Source organism: Triticum urartu, chromosome 1, assembly GCF_003073215.2.
Source record: "Triticum urartu cultivar G1812 chromosome 1, Tu2.1, whole genome shotgun sequence".
In the NCBI taxonomy this organism is placed as follows: Eukaryota; Viridiplantae; Streptophyta; class Magnoliopsida; order Poales; family Poaceae; genus Triticum; species Triticum urartu.
The window spans coordinates 498,976,274-498,986,557 of NC_053022.1; positions in this window are offsets into that span (position 1 = coordinate 498,976,274).

The window sequence follows — 10,284 nt, forward strand, 5'->3', positions numbered from 1 at the left end:
GCCATCGGGAAAGTTTCGGGGGTAATCGGTATTGTACCGGGACCACCGGAAGGGTCCCGGGGGTCCACTGGGTGGGGCCACCTATCCCGGAGGGCCCCATGGGCTGAAGTGGGAGGGGAACCAGCCCCTAGTGGGCTGGTGCGCCCCCCTTGGGCCTCCCCCTGTGCCTAGGGTTGGAAACCCTAGGGGTGGGGGCGCCCCACTTGGCTTGTGGGGCACTCCACCCCTCTTGGCCGCCGCCCCCCTTGGAGATTGCATCTCCTAGGGCCGGCGCCCCCCTTGGGGTCCTATATATAGTGGGGGGGAGGGAGGGCAGCCGCACCCTAGCCCCTGGCGCCTCCCTCTTCCTCCTGTGACACTTCTCCCTCTCCCTGAGCTTGGCGAAGCCCGGCCGAGATCACCGTTGCTTCCACCACCACGCCGTCGTGCTGCTGGATCTCGTTCAACCTCTCCTTCCCCCTTGCTGGATCAAGAAGGAGGAGACGTCTTCCCAACCGTACGTGTGTTGAACGCGGAGGTGCCGTTGCTAGATAACTCCATAGATTGATCTTGGTGATGCGTAGAAAATTTTAAATTCTGCTACGTTCCCCAACACTCCGCTCTTAACTAACAACCACATCCATAATTGTTCTCATCCAATTGGTAATACATTTGGCTGCAATTTTTGTACAAGACCGAACAAAGAGCTATGGGGCGATACTGTGAAATAGACTCGGGGTGTCGTACCTTAGGTATCTAGGTCATGGAAGTATCATTCGGTCATGACTCATGATGGTAGTTCACCTCCATTCAAGAAATCCAGCACTGCTCGGGTAACATCCTCACCAATTAAACTCCAGTGTCGTTGATAGAATCCCGCAGTAAAACCGTCTACCCATGGTACTTTAGAAGGAGCCATTTGAAATAATGTTGCACGCACCTCGGCCGCAGTATATGGTTTTCTAAGTTCCATGTTCATATCAAAAGATACATTAACTGGAACGTGGTTAAGAAGTTTGGTTGCGTCCAAGAAACCTTGAGATTCGTATAGGTTCTAATACAATGCTTGGACCTCACTCTTATCCTCAGCTTCATCAGCACAAACGGAACCGTCCTGCCAATGCAACCCTTGAATTTTGTTCATTCGCTGCCTTTGCGCCGCTTGTGCCTGGAAGTAAAGTGTTGCGGTCACCATCGCGTAACCACCGCACTCGAGAATGTTGCCACAACCAAGTTTCCTCTTGGGTGAAGGGCTTTCCCACAACTTACATACAATAGCTTGTTCTTCCTCTGTTGGTCCACGACCGGCCAAGCGACATCTGAGCTTGTCTAGCTTCTTCGGCAATTGTCTAACCCTACTAGTTAGACATCCAAATTCCCAGGACCCCATGGCTCTAGTGTTCACTTCAACAGATCAAGATATTCAATGGTGCTTTGGAGCCCCAGGCTTCAGTTAGCTTGCTGCCATGTTCTCGTGACAAGCTGATCATAATCCACATGCGAAGCCCATATATTCTCGTATGAACTGTTTCTTTGTTCTCGATATGTTTGCTATATTCTCTTTTATTTCTGCTACAATAAAACAATGGCCAGTATCTATCGAGGGTAGATGCCTAACTCTAATATGCTAAAAGTGTTGCCGGAACTCCTCATTGGCAAAAGCTCTATCAAGCCTTGCCTTGACATTTGCTTCACCTGGCCGACGATTGTCCCAAGTGTAAGTTGTACCCGACCATCCCAAATCTTGGAATGCCACCTGATCGATGACTTCTCTGAAAGCTCTCATCTGGCTCTGTGGCCTCGCTGATATGCTGAAATGCTCACATGCATAGAGAGTTTTATTAAAATCACCCACACGCATTCAAGCCAAATGCGGCAAGGCATGCCGTGTACGCAAAAAACGCCAACTATGATGTCGATCCTCGGCTCTAGGCGCTCCATAAAAACCTGTGAACCTCCACTCAAAAGAGTTTTGATCCTTGTATTTCACCATCACATCTATGTGTCCAGAACTAAAATTCTTTAACTTGACAATTACATCTCTAGTCCAAAGAAGGCCTATGCCACCACTTGGGCAAATACTGTCAACAACAAAACATCCGTCGAAGCCTAGGTGGTTATGCAAATCTTGAACTCTCTCCCCTTTAATTCTTGTTTCCATGATGAAGAGAAGAGTGGGTCCTTCTAGCTTCACAATGTTGCGAAGCTCTCGAACTGCCTCGGGGTTCCGAAGCCCCCGGCAGTTCCAACTGAGGCAACTCATTCGGCCGGGTAGGACCGATCAAAAGTCTCGGCCGGATTTTATGGTGTAGGCCTCTTTTTCTCGGGATCTTTATTGTAATCATTGTCATCGTCCTGCGTTTGAAGTTGGATCCTCCAGAGCATCAGTGCTCGTCGCAGCCGTAAGCAACAACTGCTTCGGCTTATACACAACTGTTGGGGCATCCTTCCTCTTGTTGCGTGACCTAGCCTTATTTTTAACTGGCAAGACCACCTCTTCCTCACCATCAGGTTTGTTCTTGGTGCTCGAGTTCCTCATTCTCTGTTTGCTACTAGGATCCGAGCTTTGTCCCCTGGATGAATTTTCATTGGTCGCTGGTTTCTTGTAATCCCCAGGAGCTCACAATTTCGGACCAAAAGGCAATTCACCCTTCTCAACCCTGGTACTCGGGGTTTGACAGTACAGTTCAGAGTGACCGAGGCACCCACACGAGAAACATAAATAGGGGATCTGTTCGTATTGAATATCGCATGAGTCCACCCTCTTCCTCCTCACTAAATCAATGAGGACCCATCTTTGAAGCAGCTTATCAACCTCAACTATAACCCTAGCTCGAAGATAACCTCCATTATGGTCAAACTTTGCATTTTTTGCTCCCTTATCAACATCTGAGCGATCGGTAAGGACCATGCATCATCCCTCAAATTGCAGGGCAGATTGAGGACCCTAGCCCACACCTGGAGCCGGTCAAATTTGACTTCATCTGGGCGCAGGGCTGGTCCTGATATTTCGGGGGCCCAGGGCGAAATTACAACCCGGGGCCCCTACTATAAAGATCAAAATAATAATCTCATTTCTTTTTAGATTCATTCCTTTACCTAACTTATTATTGTCTATTGTTTCAAAATAAAACAAAAATTGTAAATAATGTATTCCTTTACTTAATTAGACAAATCGAATACCTGATAGAGGGCAAACATCAAGATGAAAGGTTTAAAGTTTAAAAAGCTTCATTTGAAATAATAGAAGATCATTTACGTACCCGACGGCTACGGGAGTCTGAGTGGCTTTATTATATAACCATGTTTGGATTGAAGTTATGTGTGTATAGCTGAGACCTTCTTCCATTTTTAAGTTAAATTTGCAGTCATGATAATTTGGAGAGGGAATGCAAAGAACGACAATCGAACACATAGCAGGCAACTTTTTCAATAGATAAGGCGATTGGTATTGTGTCGACAAAGTCCAGATTGAAGTAAGAAATAGAGCAACGGGCACACGAAATTAAAATTTTATACTGCATCATATGCGAGACCTTCTAAGATCTGACTGCTGCTGCACCATATGAACGTGACCAACTAGAAAGAGGAGGTTAGGGATTACCTTATAAGTGGGGTGGCTTCGTCTTGCACATGAGAGGCATCTTACGAACGGGGGATAACACAACGGGACCGGGGACCTGGAGGAAGACCAGCCGGCCGCATGGCGGAGAGCGATCTACATCAGCATCGTGACTCGCGATCGGGGCCCTCGGGGGAATAGGATCGTCGCGAAGCGGCAAACTCGCGATGGGAAGAAGGAAAACAGGGATTTTTCCGTGTGTCTAGGTTGATGCCTCCTTATGGTCTGGGCCATGGGCTCCTTGCGAACCCTAGAGGGGGCCCCTAGATTTCGGGGGCCTTGGGCGGCCGCCCGCCTGCCACCCCCTCAGGGCCGGCCCTGTCTGGGCGCATGCAGTCATCGAACTTGGCCAAGACTACCGCGTTCTTGTTAATATGCCACGGCAATCCGGCCCAAACTCCATCTCGATCTCTCTGAGTCTCAAACTCTGCTATGAACATGTCGTCCCTATCGAGCGAAACCGGAGTCCCCTCGGATTTCCCCAAGCCGGCCGAAGTGCATTGCCAATGGTCTGGATGTGGTAGTGATTGCGATTGAGGATCTTGGGTGCCAGGAGCCACTTCACTGGACCTCCGTCAATGCGGTCGTCGATCACGACCGGAGTAGCTTCTTCCTCGGAGATGTCCAGCTTCCCCAATGCTTCCTCAAGCTGTGACCTAGCTGATCTAGGGTTGCTGGTGCTCGTGTTCCCGTGCGCGCCATCAGACGAGGAGGATGTCGCCATCGTCCGCGCCGACGTGCTTTTGGCAGCCCGCCGATGGGATCCGCGGCCGCAGATTGATTCCACGTCGAACCCTAAGCCGCCGCAAGTGGAGCCCTTAGGTTTCGGGGATAGGGTAATTACAAGTTGATGAGATGACACGGAGTGTGATATACTACAATCATACGATGTACCCGTGGATTTGGATCGCATTCACCAGCTATAGCTCGCTCGATCACCACACATTATCGGCTCGAACCTCGAAGAGGAAGGGAAGACGACGGGCAATTGAATTGAATCTAGGCCCAGACAGAGCAACCGATCGATACGGCGGCCAATCAGAATAGGGATCGGAGAAAAGGATGGGCACGTCGTGGTCGCGTCGTACGTTTGCATCGATCTGCCTGTCGTATGTCCTTGAACACAAGGACTGTTTAGTCAGCTGGACCACGTCTGTCGATTATATAGCGCACAGTGTTGTGGATTTCTGGTGGCTAGGCGTCCACAACCACATGAATATGTGCAGGACAGTGGCAAGATCGGCGAGGCGCGCTGCGGTTTTCACCGGAGTGCGATGCGCACCTGCTTTGCGTGAAATGCTCGTGCCAAGTGCCCAGCGCTCCTGCTGGTGTGGTGGTAGGGCAGGCTAGCCTGCAGGCAGGAGACCGCATGCTCAAACTTTCCGCCGGAGAGCGCACGCGCCCGGCCGTCGGTGTCAGGTCGGTAACTAGTTGACACTGCTAGCCTTGTTCTGTTCGTGTGACTCTTTCTCTTGTCCAGTGTGCTGCGCGTGTCCGCGACAGGACCTGGATCGCGCGCAGCGGCGCCGCCCGGGCCCCCGCCACGGCCTACAGCGGCGGATTGCTAGCCTAGCCAAGACAAGCCAAGCCACTGCGCCAGCACGGGCAAGGAGGGGCCGGTCGAGGGAGAGAGGGGGACCGAGGCAGGCTACGGTGTCCGCGCGTGCACGAGAGCCTCGTGCGAAAGCCAGCCGGAGCGCGCGCTCTGGGGGCGGGCGGTCGGGCCGGATCGGCGCCCCGCGGCGGCCGGGGCACGTCAGCTGTAGCCTCGGAGCTGGGCAACGCGTGGACGCGGCTGTAGGGTTGGGTGCCTCGCTTACGTCCACAGGCGGGCAGGGGATGCCGGCACGACTTGCTTTGTAGTATATGTCTATGCCGCTACCCAGTAGGTGCCGACGGCGTGGCTACCGCTGCGGGCAGAGCGCCGCGCGTTTGGCTGGGCCGGCGAGTGGCGACATGATCGTACTACCTAATACATCTGGCATGACCTCGAGTCCACCGTGTGCGCTCCAGTCCCACCTAGGTGCCCAGCCTACGTACGCCCACCCACTAAACGCCGGCCTTTTCAAGTCGACCAGGCCACCCGTAGCCTTTTACTCTTTCGCCGCTGTAGAAGTGCATCTAGCCCCTAACAGCGTCTACAACCCAGCTTGTCTAATTTGGGGCCTCTACGCCCACAGACTCGGCCGGACGCGTCCGCGATCAATGATTGGGCACACTCCATTTGTCCTTGTCCTCGACCGCTCCCTGTATATCTGCATCCAAATCAATAGAAAAACATGTAAGCTACGTAAATAATCATACAAAAGCATAAAACACACACATCAGACTTTGATAGGGCAAACGGACATGAGAGAGGGATTGCAGCACCCGACCTCCACTGCTCTATATTTATACATTTTGAAATTTGTGTTTTCGAAGTTTCAAAAAAATGTGATTTTTTTCCAGGAATACATATACACATTCCGAATACCCGTGGCAAGTTTCAGTAGAAATCTTGTTTTGTTTTGGGCTATAGAAGAAAACAAAATTCTGGCAGCTTATAGGAGAAACTGGATGCCATTTATGTCCTCTCCTTTTTGTATTTCTCAAAACACAAAGTATTTCTTTTTCAACTTTTACCGGGCTTAGGAATGTGTGTATGTATTCACGTATTTGATTTAAGATTCTTTTTAGCAACATAAGTGTGTTTTTCAAAAATTTCAAATACCAAGGGCAATGGAGCCCGGTAGCTGCAGGCACTTTTCGAAACCGACATAGAAAAGTTCATACAACTCGATCCAAAAGAACCGCTAGAGTTCATCACTTAACTAAAATGCAAGATTAAAAAGTAATTAAACATAGGAAGCCGAGCGGAGTTGATCACTTCCTCGCTGGTCACTTCTACTTAGGCTCTCGGGAGCGACGGTTGTCCTCAGCATATGCCTTGAAGACGGAAGAAACATCGTCGTCCATCGTGCTGCTGTCCGAGCAGGAGGAGGAACTGATGATCACCGCCATGCGACAGGCAGTGCGGGCCTGCTCCCTTGCGACCCGTGCGACTCTCTCCGCCGCCCTCTGCCTTGTCAATCTCTTGGACACCTCGACCCGGATATGGAGTGCCACCACATTTTTGCATCGCTGTCAGTGGGCGTTGCTACTTGTGATAGGCGTTGGGTTTCCCTGAAGAGGAAGTGTGTAGTAGTGTATTAGCAAAAAGTATTTCCCTTGATTAAGAACCAAATTTTATCAAACCATTAGGAGAAGCCACACAAACAAGATAAGCGGTACCTGCACACACATAAAGCAAATGCTTGCACCCAATAAAGGGAAGAGGGTTGTCAATCCCCTTGTTCTCGCCAGTTGTAAAGGATTAAATCTGATAGTGATAGATAGATAAAATAAAATAGAAACAAAAAGTAAATAGCGAGGTATTTTTAGGGGTTTACTCCCTCCATCCGGGTTTATTAGGACGCCTTTCATTTTGAACCAAAATTTGACCATGAGTTTAACTAATAAAATATAAACTATATGTCACATCAACTATATCATAGAAAACCTCTTTCAAATACAAATCCAACAATATACTTTGGTTAGCATATGCTTTATATATTTTTAGTTAAATACATGATCAAACTTGGACCCGAAATATAAAGGGGCCTAATAAACCCGGGCGGAGGTAGTAGTAAACATGAACTGAATTGACCCGGGGCCATAGCTTAACTAGAGACATGTCTCTCATGAGCATAACAACGATGGGTAAACAAACTACCATTGGACAATTGATAAAATAGCGCATAATTATGAAAATTCTTCATGGCATGATAAATATATATGCATTACGTTCATGACAAGTAGACCATTAAACTTACTGACGCCTGATACGTCTTCAACGTATCTAATTTTTCAAATACTTTTGCTCTTGTTTTGGACTCTAATTTGTGTGATTTGAATGAAACTAACTCGGATTGACGGTGTTTTAGCAGAACTACATTGGCGTTGTTTTTTGTGCAGAAATAAAAGTTCTAAAATTGGCCGAAACTTGACAGAGATTTTTTATTGAATATATAAAAAATATTGCTTCAAAGATCTACTGGAGGGGGCCACCACCTGCCCACAAGGCAGGGGGTGCACCTACCCCCTAGGGCGCGCCCTATTGCCTTGTGGGGCTCTCGTGGCTATGTTTTCCCTACTCCTGGTCATATAAGTTCTGTTTCGCGGAGGAAAATATGAGAGAGGAAGAATTATCGTGTTTCACAATACGGAGCCGCCGCCAGATCCTGTTCTTCATTGGGAGGCATGGTCTAGGGTCCGTTCGGGGCTCCGGAGGGGGCAATTTGTCGCCATCGCCAACCCCTATTCATCGACAACCTCATGATGCTTGATACGCCTCCAACATATCTATAATTTATGAAGTATTCATGCCATGTTTACAACAATTTTATATGGTTTTTGTATGATTTGAATGGAACTAACCCGGACTAACGCTGTTTTCAGCAGAACTACCGTGGTGTTGTTTTTTGTGCACAAATGAAAGTTCTCCAAATGAGCTGAAACTTTTTGACGATTTTTTTGGAACAAAAGAGACCCCCGAAGCTTCGTGGGAGGGCCAGAAGAGCCACGAGGAGGACACAACCCACCAGGGCGCGCCTGGTGGGCCTGGCTTGCCCCGGTGGGTTGTGCTCACCTCGAGGCCCATCTTAGCGTGAAACCAACACCGAAAATCCTATAAATAGAGAAACCATTAGAGGTTAACCTAGATCAGAAGTTCCGCCGCCGCAGGCCTCTATAGCCACTAAAAACCAATCTTGACCCTTTCCGGCAGCCTGCCGTAGGGGGAAATCATCTCCGGTGGCCATCTTCATCATCCCGGCGGCCACCATGATGAGGAGGGAGTAGTCCACCCTCGGGGCTGAGGGTTTGTACCAGTAGCTATGTGTTTAATCTCTCTCTCTCTCCCTCTCTCTCTCTCTCGTGTTCTTGAGATGTCACGATCTTGATGTATCGTGGGGTTTGTTAATATAGTCGGGTCATACGGTGTTTTCCCCTCTCTATCTTGTTGTGATGAATTGAGTTTTTCCCTTTGAGATTTCATTGTTATCAGATTGAATACTTTTATGGATTTGAGAACACTTGATATATGGCTTGCAATTGAATACTCGTGGTGACAATGGGGTATCGTATTGATTCACTTGATATATGTTTTGGCACTCGCCTCGCGGATTCCCGAGGTGACATTGGGGTAATCTATGCATAGGGGTTGATGCATGTTCTTGTCTTTGTTTCTCCGGTAGAAATCTTGGGGCACTCTTTGAAGTTCTTTGTGTTGGATTGAATATTATGGATATGAATTTTCTTTGGTGTTATTTTAGTACAAACTCTTGGTTAGATCGATCAGAAAGAATAGCTTCGTGTTATTTTAGTACGAACTCTAGGATAGATTGACCGGAAAGAATAGCTTTGAGGTGGTTTCGTACCCTACGAACAATTCCGTCTTATGTTCTCTGATAGATAGGAACTTTGGAGTGATTCTTCGTTGCATGTTGAGGGACGGTTATATGATCCAATTATATTAGCGTTGTTGAGAGATTGCACTAGCGAAAGTACGGACCCTAGGCCTCATTTTCAAGCATTGTAACACCGTTTTTGTGCCCGTTTTCTATTTGCTACCATGCTGTTTTTATTTATTCAGATTATAAAAATATATTTCTACCATCCATATCACACTTTTATCACCATCTCTTCGCCGAACTAGTGCACCTATACAATTTGCCATTGTATTGGGTGTGTTGGGGACACAAGAGATTTCTTGTATTTGATTGCAGGGTTGTTTGAGAGAGACCATCTTCATCCTACGCCTTCCACGGATTGATAAACCTTAGGTCATCCACTTGAGGAAAAATTGCTACTGTCCTACAAAACTCTGCGCTTGGAGGCCCAACACGTGTCTACAAGAATAAAGTTGCGCAGTAGACATCAATGCTTACCACCGGGAGTGAGTAATTTCATAGTAGGCCTACTGGAGGTAGATGGAAATGTATGAGATTGATCATGTAATCGAGTCAATTTGTTTGGGCTTGATCCCTAGTATCCACTATGTTATGAGATTGATGTTGCCATGACTTTGCTATGCTTAATTCTTGTCACTAGGCCCGAATGCCATGATTTCAGATCTGAACCCTTTATGTTTTCATGAATATATTTGAGTTCTTGATCCTATCTGCAAGTTATATGCACCTATTATTATTCTGAACCGTAGACCCCAAGGTGACGATAATTGGGATACTCTCCGGGGGTGACTCTAATTTGAGGAGTTCATGTATTCACTAAGTGTTAATGCTTTGTTCCAGTTATCTATTAAAAGGAGGCCTTAATCACCCTTAGATTTCCATTAGGACCCTGTTGCCACGCAAGGGTAAGACAAAAGATATTATGCAAGTTCTTATTATAAGCACATATGACTACATACGGAATACATGCCTACATATGATTGATCAATTGGAGCTATTGTGTATCGCTCTATGTTGTGACTGTTAATGATCAATTTCATCCAAATATCCATCGCTACTCCATGCCTACGCTTATCTTATATTGTGTTTGCTAAGTTACTACTATTACCGCTACTGTTCCAACTGCTACAAAATTGTTACTATTGCTATTGCCACTGTTACTCCTACTATCAAAACTATCATACTATTGTGCTA